At 35.6% G+C, this 26533-nt stretch overlaps 2 long non-coding RNA genes across 2 annotated transcripts; both read left to right on the plus strand.

The window, feature by feature from the left end:
• Positions 1–20445: 20445 nt before the first annotated feature.
• LOC145734627 (uncharacterized) lies at positions 20446–22959 on the plus strand. The gene is made up of 2 exons (XR_014179462.1): positions 20446–22323; positions 22380–22959. It is a non-coding gene; the product is annotated as an uncharacterized LOC145734627 (long non-coding RNA).
• A 2031-nt stretch (positions 22960–24990) lies between these two features.
• Positions 24991–26399, plus strand: LOC145734835 (uncharacterized). Its single transcript, XR_014179508.1, has 2 exons — positions 24991–25492; positions 25556–26399. It is a non-coding gene; the product is annotated as an uncharacterized LOC145734835 (long non-coding RNA).
• The last annotated feature ends 134 nt before the right edge of the window (positions 26400–26533 follow it).

Below are 26533 nucleotides of genomic sequence, written 5' to 3' on the forward strand. Positions count from 1 at the left end.
GAACTAAATAGATGTCCTACTAATGCAAATAAAGGTTTAACTCCATCTCATAAATGGTATAATAAAAACGAGTTATCAAAACTTAGAGTATTTGGATGTCAAGCGTGGTATGTAGTTTTATCAAGACAAAACAAACTAGAAAGAAGGTATAAACCAGCTATAAAGATTGGATACTGTGGTGGAGGATACAGATTGTGGGATTTTGAGAACCTAGAAGTGGTGTGTGCACTAGATGTAAGATTTGATGAAACTGAAATGAATTATATAAAAATAACTTCGATTAAGGGTAATAACAATTCAATTTTTCAAGAAACTCACGTAAGAATTATTGAAAATAATGAAGAATCGGAAAATGAGACCGAAAAAGGAACGGATCTTGAAGAAACTATTAATCAAAATGATTGTGAACAAAACAATGAATTATGTTCAGAAGAGGAATTAGAAAATGAAAATAGAGCAGATCAAATAATTGAGAACATGGACCAATATACAAGATCAGGAAGAAAAGTAACAAAACCCAAACATTTAGATGAATATGAAATCTATTCAGCTTTTTGTTTGCTGTCTACGAAAAATGACCCACAGACTTAAAAGAATGGAGAGAAGCAATTGCGAGGATTGTGTTTCGATCACAAATTCTATACTTCAAAATCACGGCGGGGAGAATAGCCTAGTGACATCCTTTCTTAAACCAAATGCTCTTTTCGAGGAAGTTTTAAATGTTATTCCGAAGGCTTGCAGTGATTTTAATTTCAATGATCACATTTTTATTTTAGCAGGTACCAGCGACGTATTAAAAGACAAAAAGGTCAACAAAGATCAAATTTGTAAACTCTTGACATCCTTGTATCGCACTAATGTTACAATATTTAGCACTACTTATTGTCATGGTCGTGTGGTTTTGAATGATCTAATGTACAGGTTCAATTGTGATCTGGTTAGAATTTCTAAGTGCTTCTCGCATGTAAAGTACATAGAAACTAACAAAATTTTAAAAGACGCTAATGTAACAAATTTTTATCCAACAGTCGGTTATCGCAATAAAAAAATTATTTTAAAATCTGTACTTTTCTCCACAATTTTATACTTAAGTGTAAATAATAATCTAATTGTGGTGCCGTTATCTGAAAGTATTAGCGTGAAGACAAGCACTGGCGGTAAGTTAACCCAATCGTCGACGTCGGTTCCTTTGCTCGGTTCTGTAACTGATATCTGTGACGCAATTGTCTTATCTACTCCGGATAAATCTAATCAATCCGCGCACATCAGTCAAAATTTTCTACAGTAACGTCGCCGAAATGTCCAATGAACCACAACTGTGTTACATTTGTCCATCAAAATATTCAGTGCCTCGCAAATAAACTATTAGATTTAAACTTTATTATGGAATCGCAAACTGGTGATTTTTTACTACTATCGGAACACCGGCTAAATACTGAATATATTAGCGAAGTGAAACTACGGGATTTTACTCTTTGCAGTAGCTTCTGCAGAAGAGCTTTGAGACATGGTGGTGTTGCCATTTATAAACGCGATAGATGTAACTATTGTACTGAATGTTTGGACTTGTTTGAATATTGTGTGGAGGGGACTTTTGAGTGCGCTGGTTTGGTTTTAAGACTTAAAGTTAATTTTAGTTGTAGTATATAGGCCTCCTAACGGTCTTTTTACCGACTTTTTAAAATATTTTCACTGTGTTTTAAACAATCTTTTTAAGAAATCACTTTATTTGATTATAGCTGGTGATTTCAATCTAAATTTCGCTGTACCTAGTTTTAATCTATCGCTTTTTAATGATTTGTTATGCACATTTAATTTGTTGGCTACTATTAAGGAATCAACTAGAATTACTGGTACGTCTTCAACCTGTATTGATAATTTTTTAGTTAGCGCCCCCCTTTTGCATTCGTCCCTGGTGGTGGACTTAGGGTTGAGCGATCATTACGCGCAGGTTCTGGTGGTTGATGTTGATAATATACTTTTTTCCCCGAAATCTGAGACGCAGTACGCGGTGAGAAGGAATTTTTGCAGAAACAATATAAATAGATTTGTGGAGTTTATCGAAACCGAAGATTGGGCCGACGTTTATTCTCAGAGCTGCCCTGATAGCGCCTGCCAAGCCCTTTTTAGGATACTCTCTAATCAGTTTGAACAGTGTTTTCCGCTGAGCAAACAACGCCTCACAAAAAAACCCGTTAAGTCAAAGATTCGTGTTCTGCCCCCGGAATTGCAACAATTAAAAAAAATGATAACATTATACAATGATCTTTGTAGGGTTGATTCCAGATATAAGGAAATTGTTAACATAAGCACAAAGATATACAGAGAAAGGTTAAGGGAGCATGTTAGAGGTGAATACGACGGAAGAATACTCAAATCTAGTAATAAGTCGAAGTCAATGTGGAATTTTATCAGAGAGGTCAAAAAGGAAAATCACGTAAGTAAAATTAAAATTTGTAATAATGGGGTACAGTTGTCTGACGAGAGTGTGGCTAAAAATTTTAATTGTCACTTTTCTACAATTTCGGCAAATCAAGACACTATCGATTACAAATTTATAGAAGCATGCACTACTTTGAATCAGAATACTTGTTTTCTATCTCCCGTTTGTACGCTGGATGTTTTGGACCTTATCACTGCGTTGAAGAGTTCCAACTCAGCCGGTTTTGACGGAATTTCAAATAACTTAATTAAACGCTGTAAGCTTTTATTGTGTGATGTACTTACTTTTGTAATTAATCTTTCAGTGGCAAAAGGTCAATTTCCTGATTGTCTAAAGCTCGCAATTGTTATTCCACTTTTCAAGAGGGGTGATCCCAATGACTATTCAAATTACAGAGCAATTAGTTTGTTATCATGTGTTTCTAAAATTTTTGAACTTAACTTACGAAATCAAATGTTGTCTTTCTTGCAGAAATATAATTTTTTCCACGCCTCTCAGCATGGATTTACACAGTCTAAAAGTACTGAGTCTGCACTATGCGATTTTCAAATTCGAATAGTTGATGCACTGGACAAAAACCTGTCGGTTGTTGGCCTTTTTGTGGACTTCTCGCGAGCTTTCGACCTGGTAAACCATGATATATTACTTGCAAAGTTGCACAGATGTGGTTTTCGTGGTAAAAGCTTTGACCTAATTTCCTCTTATCTGTGCAGCAGACGACAATATGTTACCATTAATAATAAACAGAGTAAATGCTCATTTTTGACTACCGGTGTTCCACAAGGGTCTATTATTGGACCTTTTCTCTTCTTGATCTTTGCTAATGATTTATTAAACTTTATTGAGCAGGGTGCTTCTGATGTACGGGTCACAGCATATGCAGATGACACAAATATTCTGATAATTGATCGGAGTACTGACGCTGTAATTAAGAAAACAGAAATAATTTACGATCGAATTTGTTTATGGTCCCAAAAAAATCACTTAAAGTTGAATATAAATAAAACTAATTTTGTTCATTTTTCTAATAACAGAAGTTCACTTGGAGAAATTGGTATTTTCGAAGGAAGGGATAATGCTTTATCTTCTTGCTCTACTTCGAGGATGTTGGGCATTACTTTTGATTGTGGCATGAATTGGCAGGATCATATAAATATACTCAGTGGTAGGCTGCGCAAAAGCTGTTATGCTCTTAAATTTATGGCCAATCACTTTAAAATTGATGTGCTCCTATCTCTGTATTATGCAAACTTTCATTCACACCTGCGTTATGGCATACTAAACTGGGGTCTCAGTGCTCATGTGTCGCGAATATTTTTAGTTCAGAAGTACGCCATCAGGATAATGACTGGGATAGGTCCACGTCAGTCCTGTAGACCTATGTTTAAAAAACTTGGAATTCTTCCTTTGTCTTCTGTTTATATTTATCAAGTATGTGTTTTCGTGTTCAAAAATAAAACCAAGTTTGAGACTTATCGTACATCGCATTCACACAATACACGTAATAAGGACCAGTTGCTGCCGAATTATCACAGAACTGGGTTATACCAGAAAGGCATTTTCTTTAACGGGTGTAAGTTTTATAACCGCATTGACGATTCCATTAAAAATTCACCTAACGTCAATGTGTTTAAGTCTAGATTAAAGCGGCTCTTACTTGAGAGAAACTGTTACAGTGTGGAAGAGTTTTTAGATGTAACGTAATTTATGTAGTTTTGTATTAAGTTTGTCAATTTGATGTATTCGCATTATTTGATGATTCTTCTAAATGTATTGACGTTTTCCTTAGTTGCATGTTTTGCATGCTTAATTGGAGAAATAAATGATTTATTATTATTATTATTATTATTATTATGTAATGTATAGTCAGCAACTATGTAATGTGTAGTCAGCAACTAATTTTATATAAAATAACTAGAAATGTAGTGCTCGGGTTCAGTTCCATATTATTAAGCTCACTTTGTAACTCGTCCGAAATAAATTTGTGTTTTTTAAAAACCATTATTTTTGGTTTTCAAATTTAACTCGCGTGTCAAAGTAGGCCACCGTTAGATAGCGATACACCGAGAAGCATCTTCGACGTTCGACGCAAATTGCGTAGCGTTTCAGAGTGGTTCTAGAACGTTGTTTACCGAATATAAAAGAAGAAGGTGGATTTGGGAACGCGGTAAAGTTTAAATAGTAGAATAATTGTGGAATTGTAGTAGTGTTTTTGGTAGCTGAATTAATTATTGTACAGAGTGTTTTGGAGTGTAAATAAATTTATTAATTGTTGAGTTAAATTAATAACATTCTTTACATCACATTTTTCGATTGTCCAAACTTTGGTAAGATTTTCATTTACTTCATTGTCACGTGATAAGCACTTCACTTTTACAAAGGTAAATATTAATGTCACCTCCTATTAGCCAGCCTAATTTGCTAGATTGTAGGGTCAAATATCTATTCAATATAATTTGATTGGTTAGCAAAATGTCATAAAAAATACTTACACCACATAACATGTCAATATCTTTACTAATGTTAAAGTCAGGATCGGTTAGTATTACATGCTCCGGTATCGAAATGCAACTTGAATCAAATGATCTTATCGGCATCGCTTCAGTAATTTTCGGTAAAACTAAACAATTTACTTCTGTTTGGAAACTCCCGATGCGTGATTTTAATGTACACCTAGTTTTATATCTACCTTGCAAAAAGTTGTTACTTCCAACACCCGAAACAGAATAGTTAACTTCTTTTTAATTATAATAATAATAAATTTGTTTATTTAGCTAATAGCTATATACAAAAAACCCAGAACAGTAAGTATAGGTATACAATTCTAAATATTTTCAAAATGCGGACATATTTACAATGTGTTCGCGTAGATGGACTTTAAACATTCTCACAGTATTACATTGTTTTATACATTTTGGTAGCTGATTATAATTAAGAAGTCCTCTATATAAAGGCGAATTTAGGGCTTGATCTGTATTACAATGTCTCAAAATAATAAAATCATCACAATTTCTTGTACTGTAACTATGGACCTCAGAAAAGGTTGTTATTTTTCTACACAGGTATTCCGGCAGTAACCCCCGCTTCATCTTAAAAATAAACAAATACACATCAAACATTATCATCTGACGTACGGACAACATATTCAAAGTTTTCTGCATGGTACTTATTGAGACATATCTATTACACTTAAGGATGGTTCTCATCGCTCTGTTCTGTACGATCTCGAACTCCCGCACCTTAAAACTGGGTAGACCATAAAGAAGAGTGGAACAGAACTGCAAATGCGGCGAAGCGATACTATTATATAGCAATAGTTTGGTGTACAATGACAAATTTTTTCCGACTCTAGAAATAAAATTAACTTTCTTTGCATATTTCCTTAACGTATAGTCAGCATGAGCGTGGAATGTTAGACATGGATCAAAAATTACTCCCAAATACTTAATGTTTTGCTCATAAGATATGCTATGACCATCCATTTTCAGATCTATGTCGTCAATATTAAAGCTATTCAATTTACATTTTCTTCCAAATATACAAAATTTAGTTTTTGCTGTATTTATGCTCAGGTTATTCTTGCACAACCAATGAAACAAATGTTCCAAATCTTGATTTACTTTCTGCTGCATCTGCATTAAGTTAGTTCCAGATATATAAATCATAGTATCATCCGCGAACAGTTCGACTCCACAATTCTCAACCACGCCCACAATATCATTTATATACAATAAAAACAACAACGGTCCTAAAACCGTCCCCTGTGGCACCCCATACTCAACCGGTAAAGAATCAGACATACTATTATTCAACTTAACTTTTTGTCGCCTATCATTCAAGTACGACTCAAACCACCGCAACACAACATGTTTGAGGCCCACATTACTAAGTTTCTGCAATAAAATACTTCTTGAGACAGTTTCAAATGCCCTCTTTAGGTCTAAAAATACAGCAAGTACAAAATTACCACTATCTATACTATTAATAAAACTATCACAAACGCTGACCAACACAGATTCACAAGAATGTTTTTCTCTAAAACCAGACTGATTTGGTATCAAAATATTATTCTTATCACAGTGAAGCTGTAGTTGCGCTTTTACTACCAATTCTAATACTTTTTCGTACAACTCGACTGTATTTATGGGTCGAAACTCAGTGTGTACCCTAGTGTTCTGCACTTTCGGGACAGGTATAATAATCGATTCCTTCCATGCATGTGGAAAAACTCCAGCTGTCAGTGAAGAATTTATAATATCTAGTAGGCGGTTTCCCGCCACATCACACACATCACACAGCACCTTTTTAGAAATGTTACTTTCACCGCCCCCTACATTTTTTAGGTTTTTTAAAGTTATTTTCAATTCACTCATAGTAACTGGGTTGAAACGTGAAAAAACACCATCAGGATTTAATGAAGAAGAAAAGATATTTCCATGAATATTTTGGAAAGGACAAGCAGGCATGCCAGCAATAATATCCGCTATACTACTTATGAAATACTCATTAAATTTGTTTGCAATTATTAAGTTGTTCGTAACTGCGACATCACCGAATTTGACCTCTCCAATAACCGAATTTTTTCTCTCTGGTAATAATAATTTCAAGTTTTTCCACAACTCCTTCGGATTATGTTCGTTGTCGTCGATAGTTCTCTTAAAAAATTCATCTTTTTCAAATTTAATTTTAGAAACAATCAAATTACGCATTGACTTGTATTCCTTCCACACGTCATCATTTCTCTCACGCACCGCTCTAACATACAATGCATCTCTCTCACTCATTTTTTGTTTAATATCATCAGTGATCCATTTTTTGTCTTCATACTTCTGACTATAAGTTATTTCTAATACTGGGCACATAGAATCAATAATATTTTTTATGTCGTTTACAAAGACATCCGCCAACAGATTTACATCACTAATATTACTATTCCAGGGCACATCAAAAAAATAATCCTGTAATTTGCTTTTGTCATACCCCTTAAATGATCTTCGACAAACATTAACCCTATTCCCTTCTACACGATCTCTCCCTAGGTCAACAGACAATATACAATGATCACCAATTCTAGGCGCAAGATGTACTGCATGCTGCAGGTGTCTGTTGTTTGTTACTATATAATCAATCAGGGTTTGACTTCTGTCAGTGATACGTGTAGGTGAAGTTACAATCTGTGTGAAACCACTAGAGCTTATACTATGAAGTATTTTGTCACCATAAAATGAGTGTTTTAGCAAATCCAAATTAAAATCACCAAAAATTAAAATGATTCCATCAAATGCACTAACCCGATCGAGGTAACCAACAAAAAATTCCAAGAATTGTGCATCCTCTTTTTTAGGTGGGTGATACAGTACCGTGCAGAGGTACTTTATTCCAAAATTAGAAAATTCAACCGACAAAAGCCAAACAAAGTTTTGTACGCATTCTACCGATCTCAAAGTACATCTTACGTCCTTTCTTATCAGTGCCATAACTCCACCCGTTCTTCTATTATCCGTCGTACATTTTTCAATCCTATAGCCCTCAATATCTAACTCCCTCAGAGTCACCTCAGCACACACATGAGTTTCTGACAGAAAAACAATTTTTGGTCGCCACTGGTTTATAAGAGAATTTATACCGTCCTTATTGTTTAAGTAACCCTGACAATTGAGATACACTAAACTGGAATTAAAACTATCCGCATCTAATTGCTATTTATTGTATTTATCATTTTGAATTTTTTCAAATCGTTTCAATGTTTCACATTGGTTATGATCCCATGTTGTATGATCTACCTTGAGTGCCATACCATATTTCTTATTTGACCAAAGACAGTTCGAACATTTAACAAAATTACTCTGACAATCACCTAAACTATGCTCTCCACTACACTTAGGACACACTTTTTTATCAGTACAATCTCTGCTAAAATGACCATACTTACAACAGTTAAAGCATCTAATAATACCATATTCATCATATATTGGACATCGACTCCAACCTATACTAATTTTTCCTTTTTTTATTATCACATTAGAGGTATTTTCATCTAGTTCTATGATTATACTAAATTTTTTCCTAACAATTTTAGTTTTACGAATTATATCCATTTTTGAACAATTATCATTGATATTTAATTCGTTTTGTTTAACTATCTTAACTAATATATCACTATCATTCCTATCGTACTCACATTCATCTATTCCGACAATCCTGACACGGTGCTGCAGAGATTTAGGCCTCTCCACATCGTAACTGCCTCCAAGTTTATCTTGAATCTCAGTCTGAACGCTTGCTATTTCCCTACTACCACTACAATTTATAATAACACCTCCTTGTTTTGTCACCCGTCCCATAGTCACTCCTACTCCCATATCCGTTGGATCAACTCTCTGCCGTATATCTTGTTTCACTTCTTTGATTTCCTTTTGGGTTCCTTTTTGTTTTACAATAAGTACGTTGTTCGATTTTTTTGCGACAGCCGAGTAGGTCAATTGTAAGTCATCATTTCTAGGTACCTGAGTGTTCAAATCTCTAAGACATGCTATTTCCATCTTGAGGCAACGATTTTCTTCGATAAGCAAGTCCATTTTTTCCATTAAAACATTGGTGTTATTTACCAAGGTCTCCAAAGTTGTATTTATGAAACTAACAGTATCTTGATCAATATACCCTTCCTCTACTCGACTTCTCTTTCTAGACCTCTCTGGTCTAGTTACTTCACCCAAACTTTCAGCACATGTTTTACACCTCCATGTAGCTTTTCTCATATGAAAGCCACGCAAGTTTACATCCTCACATTTTCCGTGGAAATAGTTTCCGCATACTGTACATCTTATGGTTGATTTAGGATCTTCAAAAACGGTTTTACAATTAAAACAACCTAAGTTTGGATTACTTTCATCCATAGAATCGATGGCCGGCGTTGCCGCCGCCATTATTTACAATTATTTACTTTCGGCACTTTGATTTGTTTATTTGTTTATCTATCCACGGAGTAAAAATCGTTTCACTGACAATGGAATTCCATTGTCTACAGGAATTTTCACTATATCACGCACAACCGACAACTTCTTTAATTAACTAATCATATGGTTGCATTAGTCTCAATGTGACGATTTATTTGAATATACACACAATAAATGTTAATCACAATTACCGCAGCAAAAGCAAAAATTCCACGAGCGAAAACAAACAAGCTGCACGGACACACATCGGTACGGTTCGGAAGTTATGGATACCAATTTTTTTACAAAAGCTCCCAGTAATGAAATTTGATTGTGAGCCTTGATCTAGTAAAATAGTCGCCTTAAACTGTAATCCTGTATTTAGGATGAAAACAGAAACAGCGCATATTTATTAGCCCGACTTATTAACGTAGTTTGAGTCGAGACAAGGGCCGCATTCGTTTTCAAGCTTAATGGAGCGAGCAGAGCGTCTTTGACGTCACAATGACGTAATTTAACAATTGGTCCTTCGTTCGTCTGCTCGAGCCACTCGGCCTGCGTTTATTTCGCTTGCTGCAGCAGTTCTTGGAAGGCGCAAGGTCTCGACAGTTCTCAAATGTTTTCAAATGTTTTGGATTCAAACAGTTTAGATACAGTTTCAGCCTTACCGCTTCGTGCTTTCTTTTATTAGGATCAAATTTTAAAAATGAATTGCATTTAAATATTGAATGACTTGATTTACAGTAAAAACAAGTAAATTTGTTAGTAATGAGTACGATTTTTGAACTTTTAATTAAAATTTCTATTATTGTTTCATTTTGATATTTATTACTTTTTGTACTCACAGTTTCACGTTTCTCTAAAAACTCACATTTCTCTTTAACAAAATTGAGCAAGTTCTCAAAAGTGGGTAGATCAGTATTACATTTTTTAGATTCCACCCTATGAGCTGGGTGGTCAAGTTTTGTAACCATTAAATAAACAAGTAACACTGACCACTGATCTGTGGGTTGATTTAATGCTTTTAAACCTTAAACATTTTTATTAAATAAATCAAATAAGCTACGCAATTCAGTATGTGATTCTTTGACTACCAAAGGCGCTTTAAATAAACCATTGACAAAATTAAAAATAATTAGTCTATTATTTTCGTATCTGTCTTTTAACATGTTTACGGCAATACTATAATTATCTTTTGTAGTTTTAATCTACTCTAACATCAAGGTGTGCTTTTAAATAATAAAACTTGTGCAATTCATCCATTGATGAGTTTTGATCAATTATTGAATAAAATGCGTCTCGAAATTCCAACTTATGAATTGTTTATAATGTTTGGTAATTTTATTGAAAACCCCGTAACACGTCGCTGGGAATTATGTGATTTCGGTCGGGAGACGTTATCAATTGACTCTATTTTATGATGATTTGACAATATCAGTGAAGCACGCGCACTTATTTCATAAAATAAATCTTAAAATTGATATCTTCCTGGTTTTTCTTGACTAATATTATCAGCTGATAATGCCAATTAATCATCGGTGTCAATAACAATTATATTTCGTCCTGGTGGTCCCCTAAACCTAAGTCAATTTACCAGCCGCTGCTGGAAATCCAGGTCTCCAAGTTTTCAATTCCACCCTTCAAGGTTATCGCCGAGGCTTGACGACACTCTAATCAAAGTCTCTAATCTTTCAATAGCGTTTCGTCTTATGTCTGATCGCTATTCGGCTTTAAGAACCATGTTCTTTCTCCAAGTGGACTGTATTAATTAAACTGGTGGAAAAGTCAAATCCACAACTAATAATCTTAAAATTGAATTACGGTTTTAAACCAGAAAGAAATCAACTGTTGTGCGAGTCTTTCCATTCTCTCGCAGACTGCACATAACTTATCGCGGGCAAACCTCCGCAATGTTGCCGACTTTTTAAAGAGTTAGCAATCTAGTAACGAAAGAATTTTTTTTTATATCGCTGTTTACCGAATGATGCGATATCAATGGTGCTGTTCCTAGATTTTGGGACGCCATTTGAACGTTCTAGCTTATATAGTTGAGTACAGATGTCACTATATGTGGTACAACAGCTATTGGGTTAATAGGTTGAACGGTTCGGCCGCTAGGGAGCGTCAAATTTGACTCGTTTTTTATGTCTTTTTTGGTGCATCTTTTCTTACAATCGTCAATAACTAGGTTATTTGCAATACTTTGTATAAACTTTTGTAAGTCAATGAATAGCCAATGAAATAAGCTTTCTATTGACGTATAAAAGTTGATTGGTTAGTGCTACGGATTCGAAGCTAGAGAGAGTCAAAATTTTTAGAGTGAAATTATATAATTTATAATTCTTCGTTGTTTTCCAATGGATTTAATTTATGTTTAAATTTAAATGGAAGAAGTTTAAAAATTATTTATAATATAATTAGTACGAAATAGTATTTTTTTATTTGTTTACTTTTAATACTAATGCTAATAGTTCGGTAGCGGGTTAAAATTCAGGTTAGCTTAGTTAATTAGTTAGATTAGGTACTGCAAGTGTATATTTTATTTTTATTTTACATAAAATGGTAAATATCTCAGAAATGGATACAGATAGGTATAACCGGAAGTTTTGAATGTTCGTTTCTTATTTTAGCATATTGATTTAGTGACATAAGATAGAACAGGATACAAATACACTAGCTTCGCACAAGCTTGCCAATGGAAACCACGATTTCTGCCGTTAATAAAGTGAAAGAGTAAATAATTATTGCAAAAAGAGAAAATCAAATATATGTATTTTATCGTAAATGAACACTACAAAAACAGTAACTAAAACAAAAAGCGATTATCAAACTTTCGAAATAACACCCAAACTGAAAGCAGAAAGCTAGCTAACAAAACTGATACCTGAGTTTAGCTGTTACCTTTATTTAAAAAAAGTGTAGTTTACGATTTGGGTCGTTTTATGACAGGACCTTCTTTTGATGGGCGCTCCCAAATAGAAGTACATATTTTTTAGTCACGAAGCTGAAACTGTTAAAATAATAAAATTATATAAGGTATTGAGTCATCTTTCATTTTTCGGGACTCACCATGGTGATTTCGGTTATTTGAGAAGACCGGAATTTAGACATAGTTGAGCAATTCGAAGTTCAATGAAATGTTGCTTCTTCCTCTACAACATGGCAAAATTATATTTGAGATACGACGTATTGGTTTTTGGTTTCCATCGTCACTTTTATTAGTCTAATGGGCGTCATATTCTATTTTTAACAATGTTAATTCAACTTGTTTTCTGATTACAGTGCTGTGTCAGAAATTATGTTTTTCGACGACTGACTTTGAAAGTACCACATGTACGCTTCCATTTAACAGCAGAAAGTAGTTATTTGCCGCGCGCGAGCAGAAAGTGAATCATTTTCTGCTCTAGAGCGTTTTCGCTTTCTACTAACAATCTACTTACCAACTTTTTCGGCGTTTCCATAACAACGCTTGACATACCTGTTTGAAATAAACACATTCCGTCAAAGTGATTTATCGGTGACAATAAGTTCGAGCTACGAAAATGATGTGAGTTGTCCTTCCACTCCACCTCACAGCAGTCGTCGTAAAAAAGTACTTTTGTCGCTTTTACATGTACTTTCACATCATCATATATGTACTTTCCGCTCTTAATATAGAATATACTATTTTACAACGAGCGCCTTCAACACAATATCTCAGAAATGATTCTTTAGGTCAAATTACACTAGTCAACGTGATATTATTCCATTTTGCAACAGAGTGATCATGTGACACGAAGTGCGCTCTATAAGCTCTCGTCAAATAAGAACGTATCAAATTGACTCTCTCTTAAGAGAACTGTTGTGTGTTAACTGTAAACCAAGAATATTAGATAAGACGCAGTCAAAGGCTTTTGTTAGATCGCAAAGCAGTCCCCAACGTCGAAACTGGTATTAACTTATTCAACAAGTATATTGATACCCATAGTCGTAGATTATTTATTACGAAATCCAAACTGACATTCAGTGAAAAGCTTGTGAGTTTCAAAAAATTTGGTGATTCTGTTACTAAGTGCTTTTTCAAGCAGTTTAGACAATGGCATATAGCCTCTATTCCTGTTTGTTTAATACAATTAAAAAAAAAATATTTGGGTGCCTATATTAAAGTCGTTCATTAAAGTAAAAGAATTGGTAAAGCATGCATTAATAGGACTCTTTACCAACTACATTATATCGCTACGACTTTCCACCTTATACACTGTTGGATTTTACCTAAAAAACGGACTAATTTTTATGTTAATTTTTGTATAGGTACTGTAAATAATAGGTAGAACGTGAAACTAAGTATTTTCTTTTTGTACTCATATTCTACAAATATCTGATACCAATATAATTGTATTATATCACGGTCAGAAAAACCAAATGGTCGATAGCCCTTTTCATTATTAGGAAATAAATATGAGATATATACAATGGTAAATAATTTAATGGCGTATTTATTGGGTCAAAATAATCCGATTTACCACAACTTACCTCAGACGAAAAGTCAAGGGAAACAGAAATACAGGGGGTCAAAGTAATTTTTTTAAAATAGTATTTTTCAAATAACTTTCAAAAAACTTAAGTAATGGTAAATAATTTAATAGCGGCTTTCTGGGATCAAAATAATTTGATTTAGCACAACTTACCTCAGACCAATTGTCGACGAAAATAGATAAACAGGGGGTCAAAGTAATTCTACGATATTTCGTATCCCCGACCAATTCAACGATTCGGAATATTTTTATTTAAGTTATTTCTCACTTGCAGTCGGAATCATCTCGGAAACGGTTGATTGCAGTCGAAATCATCTCGGAAACGGTTGATTCTCTAAGATCTCTCTAAGACCTACCAACTAAGTATACCTTTTCTGTTCAGAAAATATTGGATAACAGATACTCTGATGTCAGTTGTCACTTCGCTTTACCAGAAAAAAGTTAGAGCGATTTAAAAGCAAACCATTTATTGTAGATGGCGCCCTCTATAAGCTAGCACCCTCAGAAACATTGGAATACCTAATTTTAGCGAAAAACTCCAAGTGGATCGCGAGTTATTCGAAAAAGTGAATTTAAAAAAAAATAACTTTGATCTCCTGTATTTCTGTTTCCGTTAACTTTTCATCTAAGGTAAGTTGTGCTAAATCGTATTATTTTGACCCAATAAATACATACCAGGTGTACAAGAGCACCCTGGACATAGGAGATTAACATGGGAAAACGGTTTTGATTTTTTTGCGCCTGTACGGTTGATTTGATTGAAAAACCGTACCAGCAACAATGACCTGTTTACCCGTTGCCCGACAACCGCCTATACAGTGCAGGCAAAAAGTTTAAATTTTCTCATTTTTGTTCGTGTTTTACGACGAAAGGGCTCAAGTTAGAGATCTGAAAAAAATACAGAAAACTAGTCCGTGATAGGTACTACAACCTTCATTAATACGATTTTTCAATCAAATCAACCGTACAGGCGCAAAAAATTCAAAACCGTTTTCCCATGTTAATCTCCTATGTCCAGGGTGCTCTTGGACACCTGGTATATAATATTAATTTCTCTTGCTGTTGCTGTTGATTGTTTTGAGTTATTTTAATCGAAGCAATTGTTTTTTGAGCAAATTTTTTCCCCTTGAGGGGGGTGAAGAGAGGGGGGTTTTGTCTGATTTTTTTCACCATTTCATTTTTTTTGGGGTGTTGCCTAAGTTGTGTGAAAATTTCATTGAAATCGCTTGATTAATAACGACCGGAGAGCAAAAAATTTCGAAACTGTCCAACAAATCAGTAACAATTGATATGTCCTAAAGAATTTACAGCAAAACTGTCTAAAACACGCCAAAACAGTAAAAAATATAATTTTTTAACACTCTAAAAGATTGTCTGAAAATTTTAGTTTAATGTCCAAAAAATTAATTTTTTGCAAAAAATGTCCTAAAAATATAGGGTTTTGTCAGTGTCCTAAAAAAATTATTTTAAACGAGAGTGTTAAAAAACTATTAGGTTAGGTTAGTGGCCAGAAAAACTGTCAAAAACAATTTTTAAAGGTAAAAAAAAAATTAAATATACAGAGTGAACCAAAAATTTATATATATCGAGTGGCTCAAGAAACAACAGTGCGCGCGGGCGCTTTAGCTACGGATGGCGGCCATTTTCTCCCTCTTCCTAGTATGCGTGTCCACGTGCTTGATCATGTGATCCTTCCTGATAAAGCCCTTGCCGCATATCTCGCACGTGTACGGTTTCCTGCCCGTGTGACAGCACAAGTGCCTTCTCAAATCCGCTTTGTAATTAAACGTTTTTGGGCACATATCGCACTTGTGCGGTTTATCGCCCGCGTGTTTCTTCGTATGTCGTTTGTAGGTTTCATCATCAGGAAACCGTTTACCGCACCGGGAACACTTGAACGGTTTATCACCACTATGGAAGGTGTTGTTGTGTTGAGTGAGATAACAGGGACGATTGAACACCTTATCACAGTCGTAACATTTGATTTTCCGCTCCTCCGAAGCACGAGGGGGAGAATTCTCCTTTTGTTCCTCCTCCAAATTGGTCAACAACAACTCCACCTCATTAATTCCTAAGGTGGTTAGTCCTCCAAATTCAGTTGTCAAATTGGTGGTGTAATTCTCCATTATTACAGGATGAGGGTATTCCTGAAGAGGACAGTAGTACTGTCCCATACCAGCCACGTTCGCATACCCATGTAGTTCCGCCAGAACCTGCGCAAAACTGGGCAAAGGCTGGCTCACATCCAAATCACCCGTAGTACTGCTGGGGGTTAACGTATCCTGCGTAACGTGGGAGGCCAACTCGTTTGGGTACTGCTCCGCCAAGATAGGCACCACATCCACCACGCTGTCGCTGCTCCTCGAATCCTCCTGACTATTATCCTTACTAGCCGAGGAATTCCTAGCTGGATGGTGATGGGCGCTGATGGGCATGATAGCTGGATCAGGCAGCCCACTAGATTTAACCGCTTTCTTGTGCAACGTGGTGTTGTAGTGTCTCTTTAAATGTCCGGAACTGGTGAACCACTTGTTGCACGCGGTGCAATTGTAGGTTTTCGGTCTGTGTGCTTCGTTACTCTTCCAGTTGGTACTCTTGGTGGGAGCAGGAGCTAGTGGTGGCGGTGCCGGAGCCTCATAACCACTAAAACACTCTGAAACACCCTCGCTAGAACCACCATCAACCACAAACTCCCCTTGGTAACCTGTTGGTTGATTATTCCCCAAACTAATCATCCCCTGCACGGTATGTCCCTCCTTTTCCTTCTCCCACGTTTGACTGACCATTTTCTGACTATCCAAATCCAGTATCTCACTCTGACTCACCTCCTCCTCATTCATGGGTGTTTCATAATAATACTGGGGGTCACCCAAATTGTTTTGCTCGATGAGGAGGGAAGCACTCTTGTACACCAAACCACACTTCTCGGACTGTTTGGGACTGGGTGAGGGTGTGGGTTGTGGTGGATAGTTCACACTGTACACCGGTCTGTTGTACGGATTATACCGAGCGTTCAAATATTTACTCTGAGTGCAATCCATATTAATTTTTCCAAAGAGAAAAAACAAAAAAAATACAGTCACCCGAAAATAAGGTAGCGTCCGACTCCGACCGTTGACTGACTGAAACTGAAACTTGTGCATTGGCCCACTCTTGGTGGGGGGTTGGTGGAGGTGGTGAGGTGTGGTTTTGGAAATGCGTGAGTTATATACAGGGTGATTCAGGTTTTATTACACGAATTTTAACCACGTATTCTACGTCCCAAAATAATTCCAGTTTGCTCTATAAACTATATCCAGAAAATGCGACTTTTGGGAAAGAGAGGGTGTTGAAGTTTTTTAACAAAAAAAAAAAGGTTGCCAATTTTACGAGCAGTTAATTCTTTAGTCCAACGTTGCAGAAAATGCATTGAAGTCAAAGGACACCATTTTGATCAATTATTATAATTTTTTATCAAATGTTTAGTTCTTTGTTGCTTACAATTAGTTTATTGCCTCGATAAGTTCGAATTTCGATTACTCGAAATCGGTGGGTCGGAAAAAAAAATATTAAGAAACCTTTTTCCTTCAAAATTAAACATTCAACGGAAAATGGAAAAATCAATGATATTTTTATAACAAGCAGTGCCGTACTTTTTTTTCTTAAAAATTATCAGGTGACTTATTAATACACGCGCCGCGCCACTGGTGAAGATAAAACAATTTTTTAATTGGCGAATAATCGGCTTTTTTTGTTTATGAAAACCACAAAGTTTTATTAAAATATGTATAAGAGTTTTGAAAAAAAAATTAACTTTGAGTTTTTTTTTATAAAACTTCAACACCCTGTAGTTCCTAAAAGACGCATTTCCGGGATATAGTTTATAGAACAAACTGGGATTATTTTTGGACGTAGAATACGTGGTTAAAATTTGTATATTAAACCCTTAATAATTAACAATTAATTTAATTTAGAACACCCTGTATACAGGGTGTTCTAAATTAAGTGCGCACCAATGCCAACTTTTTTATTATTGAAAATAGAAAATTGTTTAAATTAACAAACCTGTGGCATTTTTTGCGTTCACTGAAACGGCGTCAGACGTTGCTAATGTCAAATAGTTAATTTCAAACGCATAATTTAATATTTATCCGTACATCCCGTATTTTAAGTCTGCTATTAAATGATAAAATACCATACGTTGATACCTTGGTTAGATCAAGTTTTATGACTTATGCTCGTAGGAAGTTTTTTATTGAGAGGTGAGAAGGTTTTACTTTTGAAGCAAATTTCACCGTTAAAGAAATTAATAAATAAAAAAAAATGTCCAAGAAATTTACAGAGCTCCTCACACTCTCCCTAACCTTCTTTCAGAAGGGGGGTGAAAGGGTTTCTAAATTACAATCAAACCTAGTACAAAAATAAAAAATTATTTGTGAATGAACTTAAAAATCCATTAGAAAAGGAAAACATTTTAAGCAAATTTCACCCTTAAGGAAATTAATTAAAAAAACCCTACCATCATTCTTCTGAATAACCTAACTTAAAGTAAAAATGTACAAACTTAATTGGTTACTGTCAAGGTGACAGAGACAGATCGACAAATAATTTGACAGACAAGGTCGTATTAAGAAAGTGTTTGCAAAAACTCCCCTGGTGGGCGAGTGGTCTGTTTTAATCGTGCTTTTTTTTCTCTTAATTTCAGTGAGTTACGGCCTAAAAATCGCGGTGTAAACACACACACCCAAACCAAAAAAAACTAAACAAAACAAATGACGCGCTCTGATGATGGCTAATACAACAAACAAAACAAAAAAAAACAAAACGTAAGGTTCAAGGTGAAAGCTAGAGGCGAAATTCAATCAAGACGGCCATGGATTGAACGTTTCGGCGGCTTTGACTCCTTTGACTTAATGTTTTCTTTTTGTTTGGTTTTTACGACCCTTTGAAAAGTATTTCAAGCAACGTGACTTCCCTAGAGCTGTAAACTAGACTAGACAGGGTTTTAAATTAGCGTTTTGACAGGTAATTGGGGCAAAATTGTCCGAAAAATGTCTTTGCCAGCTGGCGTGTAATAACATTTTTATATGCTCCTAAAAATGCTTTAGTGGCAAACAAAATAATGGTTTTTAAAAAACACAATTTTATTTCGGCCAAGTTACAAAATGAGCTTAATAATATGGAACTGAACTCAGACACTACGTGTCTAGTAATTTAAATAGTTAATAATTTAATTTATTAATATATTAATTTAATTATTTCATTTTTTATTTTTAGACGAATTAGATAAAAACCTAAAGGAGCTAATCAAGGCATCTAACCACCAAACCAAATTTATGCTACATGCTTTATCTACTTTTAATGATACCGAATCCAGAATCAACAATCAACTCGAAAGATTCCGGAAGAAAATCAATGAAGGCATTGCTTCAATAAATGAAATGGAAGAATGGTATCGAATGGTGGATACAAATAAACTGACAATTCACATTCTTAGTTCATATCAAGTGGTTTCCAATTACATAGATGAACTTTTGGACTATTATAAACGATTGTTAGATGTTCACTACCACAAAGATCACATATATGACTTAATATCTCCGACCCACATTGAAGAGATTATAGCAGCTGCGTCCAGAAAGATTCCTTCCAACATCGAAATAATATCCTATCCTGTGCTCCAGACCAGAGTGGAACACAGTGAAGAACTTATCCACGTCTATGGATATTTTGTGATGATAAACCACAACGAATTTATGCTAATCAGATCGACTCCAATTCCACTGAAGACAGAAAATAAGTGCTATTGGATACTGGATATTCCAAACGAATTACTAGCAATCGACTATGATTCACAGTTGTACTTCCAAATTTCTGAATATGAGTTGAACAACAGTCTGAACATTGCGGAAAATGTCTTCGTATGTTCACCAACTACAACAAGAGGCATAGAGACTAGTCCAAATTGCGTAATAGACCAAGTATACCAGCGCGAAGAAAATACCTCATGCAAAATCACACAGCATTCCATATCATCAATAATATGGAAACAGTTACACACTCCAAACTCATGGTTAGCAATTACGCCTGAAAAAACTAAAATTGTCATTATTTGCGATGGAATCCGAAACGATGTGTCTCTAAATCAGACTGCTATTATAGAAACAACTCCAACTTGCCTCATTCAAACGAAGAAGAACATCCTAACGCCTAAGAGGTCAGACAGTGTCACTGTCTTACAGGCATTCTCCAAACCTATACTACAAAATATATCATTATTCCCAGTTATGCACGGAAGAGAAACCACGCTAATTGACGAACCTGTAATTGACGCATCCAACAAGCTTAATGAAGTCAGGAGTGAAGAAATGAGTATCAAACGACAACTTGAAACCACGCATTGGGAGACAGTCAAAAAGCACTTTCTAATCACAAGCCTTAGTGGTACAGTGATAACTATACTTGTTATCACACTTATGGTACTATTCGGGTTCTACAAACGACGACAAAGTAACAGCTCCAATACGAGAAGAGACAGAGATGCAGCAGATATTCTATTAAATACAATCAGAGCTGCCCAGCCACCCACAGAAGCGATTGTCCTCGAACCAGTATTTCCCCATGACGGCGCTGAACATTGATGGCATGGCAATAGACTGCCCAGAATGTCTAAATTCACATTTAGTCATAAAAATTTTATCAGTTTATATATTTCATAAACAACACAAAGGTAATTAACTAGGTTATTGCGGCTAATGCACCGCCAGCAGGTCACCGGGCAACCAGGTACCAAACGCAGCGTCAGCAGGAAAATCACCAAACCTTTGAATGTGGAGCACAGAACAATATTGGTCAGCACTTATTATTTTCATTTGTTTATAACGTTTGTAAATGTGTATAAATAGTTGTTAATTGTTAAATAAAAATCAGTATTAATCCAACAGCGGTTCTTACTCAACCTTCCAACCTAAACTACTATAAACTACCAAGTATCCTGAGCATTCTTCCTGAATTCCATTACAGGAATTTACACATAGCTTATAAAAAACAAAACTCAAAAAAGGTGCACGAAAACGCTGTTATTCATCTTGTAACGAAGTTACTATTTTTTTATTGAATTTGATTAAATGCGCGTGACGTTCACTGCTTGGTGCTAGACCGCGGCCGTCGTGGCGTCGATTTTGTCGGGGCCGTCCGGAGCCGTTCGAAATGGTTCGGTGGGCGCTGGGAGTGGGTACCACCACTAACATCCCCCACCGTTGGTTTTGTGTATAAAAGAAGGTCCCGCACCGGAAAACGGGGATTCTTCGATCATCAAAAGATCGAAACCAGCCAGCCTAGCCGTTCCGTACCGATTGATAACTCTTTCTCCGCGTATCTGTAAGTAAAAAATAGGCACATACCGACAGTCCGGTATTTGTTCTGTTTGCTGTTTTAAACCCGTACCGTTAACTGTAGTTATTTTAACAAACTGTAAATTGGGGCATTTTCAGTATTTTTCCGGGGATTTCCGTTTGGGGCATTTACAATATCTTTCCGTGGTTTTCCGTTTGAGGGTGTTTCTGGTATGACGGCGCCGGCTACAGTTACGTTATTTTGAAAACAGTTAGGTAATCCTTCTGGTCCTGTTCCTGTTTGTTTGACACCGAGGAAACGGTGTAGCAGGCAGGAACGGTGAATCCTGTAGCTCGTTTACTTGGCTCCGGGGAAACGGAGTAGTGAACGGGTTTGGGATACTGGAGGGATTAGCGGCTGTGTGACTGGCAACGTCACGAGACTTGAAATCTCTGTTGCATGATTCTGGGGAAACAGTATGCAACGGAGGGTGTATTTGTTGAACCCCGGGGAATCGGGGCGGCACCTAGAGGTTAGGTCGAGTGACGGGAACACCGCTGGTCACGTAATTGGGCCTCTTTGGGTCTCTGGAACAAATTCCGGCGTCGAGTAGCCAGTTTGACATAACCGTACCGTACCGCCGCACACTGGTAGTTTTTTTAATTTCATTGGCATAAAAGAAATACTTGGAGTTTTATACCAGGTGTCCAAGAGCACCCTGGACATAGGAGATTAACATGGGAAAACGGTTTTGATTTTTTTGCGCCTGTACGGTTCATTTAATGGAAAAACGCTTTAGATAAAAGTTGTAGTGCACATTTTCGGCTATCAACTTGTAATTTTTTCAATACCGTAGATTTGATCATTAAGACGAGAAACGGATCTAAAATTCGGAAATTTTAAATCTCCCGCCAAGCGGTCGTTAAGGAAAGTTTATATCCGGTCGTGCTACCAACCTTTCAAAATCGTAACAAATCGTTGTCAGTCATTCTGTAATCAAAACATTCAAAACAAGTTTATTTAGTAATAATTTTGAGTTACTACCCACAAACTGCGAAGAAAATACAAATAAATCGTGATAAAAACACTTTATCAGTAGCCACAGCCCAAAAATCTGGTAAGTTGCATTCATAACCTCATTCAATGTCTCTACTAAACTTATTTACTTTGTAGCAAAATTCATTAAGAACACACTGGTTTTGCTTGCAAATATTTAATGAGGATGACCGAATCACCTATCTCAAGCCTCTTCATAACACTACCAAACGATTTAAAGTGATGAAAACAGTGGACAATGAAGATCTTTGAAGATAAGTTTCCTACTGTACAGGGACAACAACAAAGGGGCCAAATACTTCCTTCAAAAGTGGTGTGATTTAGTTTCAATGTGCTTAACTTCATGGACTATCATCAGCGAGGGTCTCCACCAGTGTTGCAACTAAAACTTAAAATGATTCAGTGTTGATATCTGACTTAAATCTCAAAATTTGATGTGCCTGTGACATGTGAATAATCTTAAACTGGCTATAAAACCTCTGAGAAACCCCTTCCAAGAAGAGAATATGGACTTACACAGTCAAATTATCAGTCAGGTGACAAAACTTTTTGTATATGGGTAGGTATTGTCGAAAAACCAACTTTTCAATTGAGCTATCTACATGAGCTGTTCTATACTAGGTTTAGGTATTAACATTATAATTGTGTTCTTTTTTCCACACACTCAATTGTTCCAAATAAAACTTTGTACACTGAACGTTTGTATTATTTATTTATTCACAGTTCAAGGTACAGTATACATTTTCTTCAAGTGAAAAGCTTAGGTACAATAGGTGGCAAAGAAAACTGGTCTTACCACATAAACAGTGATTGTTCCACAGATTGAGTGTGAGTGGGTGAACCTGTCACCATACAAGCTATGCTAAAAACAACTTTGTCTTACTAACCTAATGTTTGTTTGGATAATAGTGGAGTTCCAAATTAGCAAAGGTAGGTGAAATGTAGTGATTGAAAGTTTCTAAAGAGAAACAATTTGCTTCTAATTCAATACACCATTTCACAGGACGTACTACTTTTACTAATCAAATGTGAACTCGAGTTACACATTACTTGCAAATAAACTATTTTTGGTTAGTAGACATTTTACAAGTAACCTTGTAGGTGAATGATGTTCAAGTTAACTAATGGAGCTAATTAAATATCAGTACTTACCTTACCCTGTAGAGATGGGAAAAAACATTGACAATCAGTTATAAAAAATGCCTTTTTATTAACATCATACAATGTAAAACCACTTAAACACTATGGTGTGTTGATAACACTACAAAACAGAAGGATACAATAAAACTATCAGTTACATAGGTCACTAAATTGCACCACTTTTGAGGGAAGTATTTACCCTCTTTTGTGATCCCTGTATAGTAAAGCAACTTATCTTCAAACATCTGCAGGCCTTCCTAGTCCATTGTTTTTATCACTTTAAATCGTTTGGTAGTGTTATGAAGAGGCTTGAGATAGGTGATTCGGTCATCCTCATTAAATATTTGCAAGCAAAACCAGTGTTTTCTTAAAGAATTTTGCTACAAAGTAAATAAGTTTAGTAGAGACATTGAATGAGGTTATGACCGCAACTTACCAGATTTTTGGACTGTAGCTCCTGATAAAGTGTTTTTATCATGATTTATTTGTATTTTCTTCGCGGTATGTAGGTAGTAACTCAAAATTATTACTAAATAAACTTGTTTTGAATGTTTTGATTACAGAATGACTGACAACGATTTGTTATGATTTTGAAAGGTTGGTAGCACGACCGGATATAAACTTTCCTTAACGACCGCTTGGCGGGAGATTTAAAATTTCCGAATTTTAGATCCGTTTTTCGTCTTAATGGTCAATCTACGGTATTGAAAAAATTACAAGTAGATAGCCGAAAATGTGCTCTACAATTTTTATCTAAAGCGTTTTTCCATTAAATGAACCGTACAGGCGCAAAAAAATCAAAACCATTTTCCCATGTTAATCTCCTATGTCCAGGGTGCTCTTGGACACCTGGTATATTTGGCTAAAAGTCATTCAAATGTCAAACAATGTTTTCAAAGAACAAGTTGGCTATGATAGAATGTCACATTCTTTTATTATTGTTTGACAGTGATTCGTCAAACTCAAATACATTATTTTTTTCTAGTAAGTTTTTTTGGATGCGTTACAAAGGTTTTGTTGTTATAACTTAGTAGAAGACAAGTTTCATTTTTGTTTTAAAATGGATCCTAATTGTAGGGGTAAGTAGTAAGTTTTTCACATAAAAATGTTTGATCATTTTGATACTTTTAAATATTAATATACTCAAAATGGAAATGCGTTTTTACGTCACTATTAAGAGACAAAATTTTGCATGTTTTTTTTTATGTTCCGCCCAATATCCCACGGGTTTGTTTAGTGTTTTGTTGAAGAAACTTACTTAATAAACTAATGCTAAACAGAAACCTTGCTCATATTTGCACATAAGTCTAAAATACGGGGTTAATTTTTTACTGACGTTTCAAAAGTTCAAAATGCTATACTTACCTATATTTTGTTCTGCTTACAGATGTGGACGAAAACTTTTTTATTATTAGTTACCAGGACCTTTTTGACATGGTTCAGAGTTTTTCCGATAAAAGTATTAATAGTAGATTCACTACTTTAGAAAATAAAATTTTAGAACTGACGAAAAATGAGCAACTCAGCAAGAACGAAAAAAGAAATTTATCAAGATTTAAATCAGATTTTGTAAAAAAATGGTTGGTTTCGTGTCGATCTAAAGACAGATTCATACAAACACATGCAAAATTGTTGAGTTTGCAAATTAAATTTTTCAAAAGAAGCAATCAAGTCAAACGAAAATCAAGCAATAAAGGTTGTTACGTACGAAATAGAGTTTTCGTCCGTTAACTCGTTTGATTTGTGTTTTTAATGTCCGTGGGCCTAGTTACACTAGTAGACCGATTCCGATCGCTTAAATCCTCCAATTGCACTTTGTGCACATTTTGTTGTAAATGTGGGTGCGTGACCTGATAAGTTATCAGGTGCCGTAGTCACGTGATTGGTTTCGATTTTTGTCAGGGAGGCGTCGGTTTGTGGTCGTGTTTCTTTGTGTCAGGTGCCATGTGCCTATTTAATCACCCCACTTTGTGATATCGGTCTCTTTACCACTACAGCACTCGAACTGCCGACATCTGACTTTTTTCTGAGCGGTGTGGCGCGTGTGTGAATTTGAATTTTTAATCCGTAAACATCTGGCCGAATTACAGGTAAATTGGTTTTATTGTTAGTTCTTTTGAATTATTTTGTATCGGCCCAATTTTCCAACACAGTATTGTGTTCGGCCAACCGGAGATTCAGGGACTTTTCCAACCGGAGATTCAGGGACTTTTCCAACCGGATATTCAGAGATTTTTCCAACCGGATATCCAGAGATTTTTCCAACCGGAGATTCAGGGACTTTTCCAACCGAGATTCAGAGACTTTTCTAGCCGGAGATTCAAAGACCTTTCCGACCGGAATTTCAAGGGTTTTCCCGACCGAATAACATTTCAATCGGGGACTGAATCAGCCTGACTGGGACTGCTTTGTCCAGAGTTTTCCGGACCAACCCACGTGTTGGAAAAGCCGACCACCGGCTCCAGTTTTATTTAATTTAATTTAATTTTTATTTTTTTTTAGTTATATTAGTTTGCTCTAAACAACTTCAACACTTGTCATCACCTCTGGTCACCTTTTTGGTTGCCGGAACAAGTGTTGAAGCTGTTTGTTCGTTTTCCCTGGCGTTCTGCTGTTTTCTGCCTTAGGTACCTGTCACCAGTCTCTGGACCCCATTTCCTACCTGGAAATTAGCGGTGGCCACTACTGACTACTGGGAAGAGGATACTGGAGGTTCCAGGACCTAAACGTCGTCTTAAGAACTGGTAAGGGCAGTTAGAGACAGTTTGGCACTGGGAAAACTTTTCCTGTTTTTTTTTTTTAAATTTCAAATTTATCTTGATTTTTCATTTTATTTTAAATTCAACTTCAATTTTGTTTTCTTTTATTTTTCCTTGTTAATTCTTTCGATAATTTGTTTCTCGGCAACTTTTGTAAATTTTGTAAATTTTTGTAAAGTTGTAAATATTGTAGTTTTGTTTTTTAACTTGTAATATACACGTGTACATATACAACAAATAGTTCGTTTGATTTCCTGCAGTATGTCCAAGTGTGTTCATCTATAGCTAGTTATGAACTCATGCAATTAATCCACGACCTTGAGCTATCTAATTAAAGAATGTTGAAATCTCATTAACGTGAGGTTTCATCAT

Source organism: Ips typographus, linkage group LG10 (genome assembly GCF_016097725.1).
Source record: "Ips typographus isolate SLU linkage group LG10, UJ_Ityp_2.0, whole genome shotgun sequence".
NCBI classification, from domain to species: domain Eukaryota; kingdom Metazoa; phylum Arthropoda; class Insecta; order Coleoptera; family Curculionidae; genus Ips; species Ips typographus.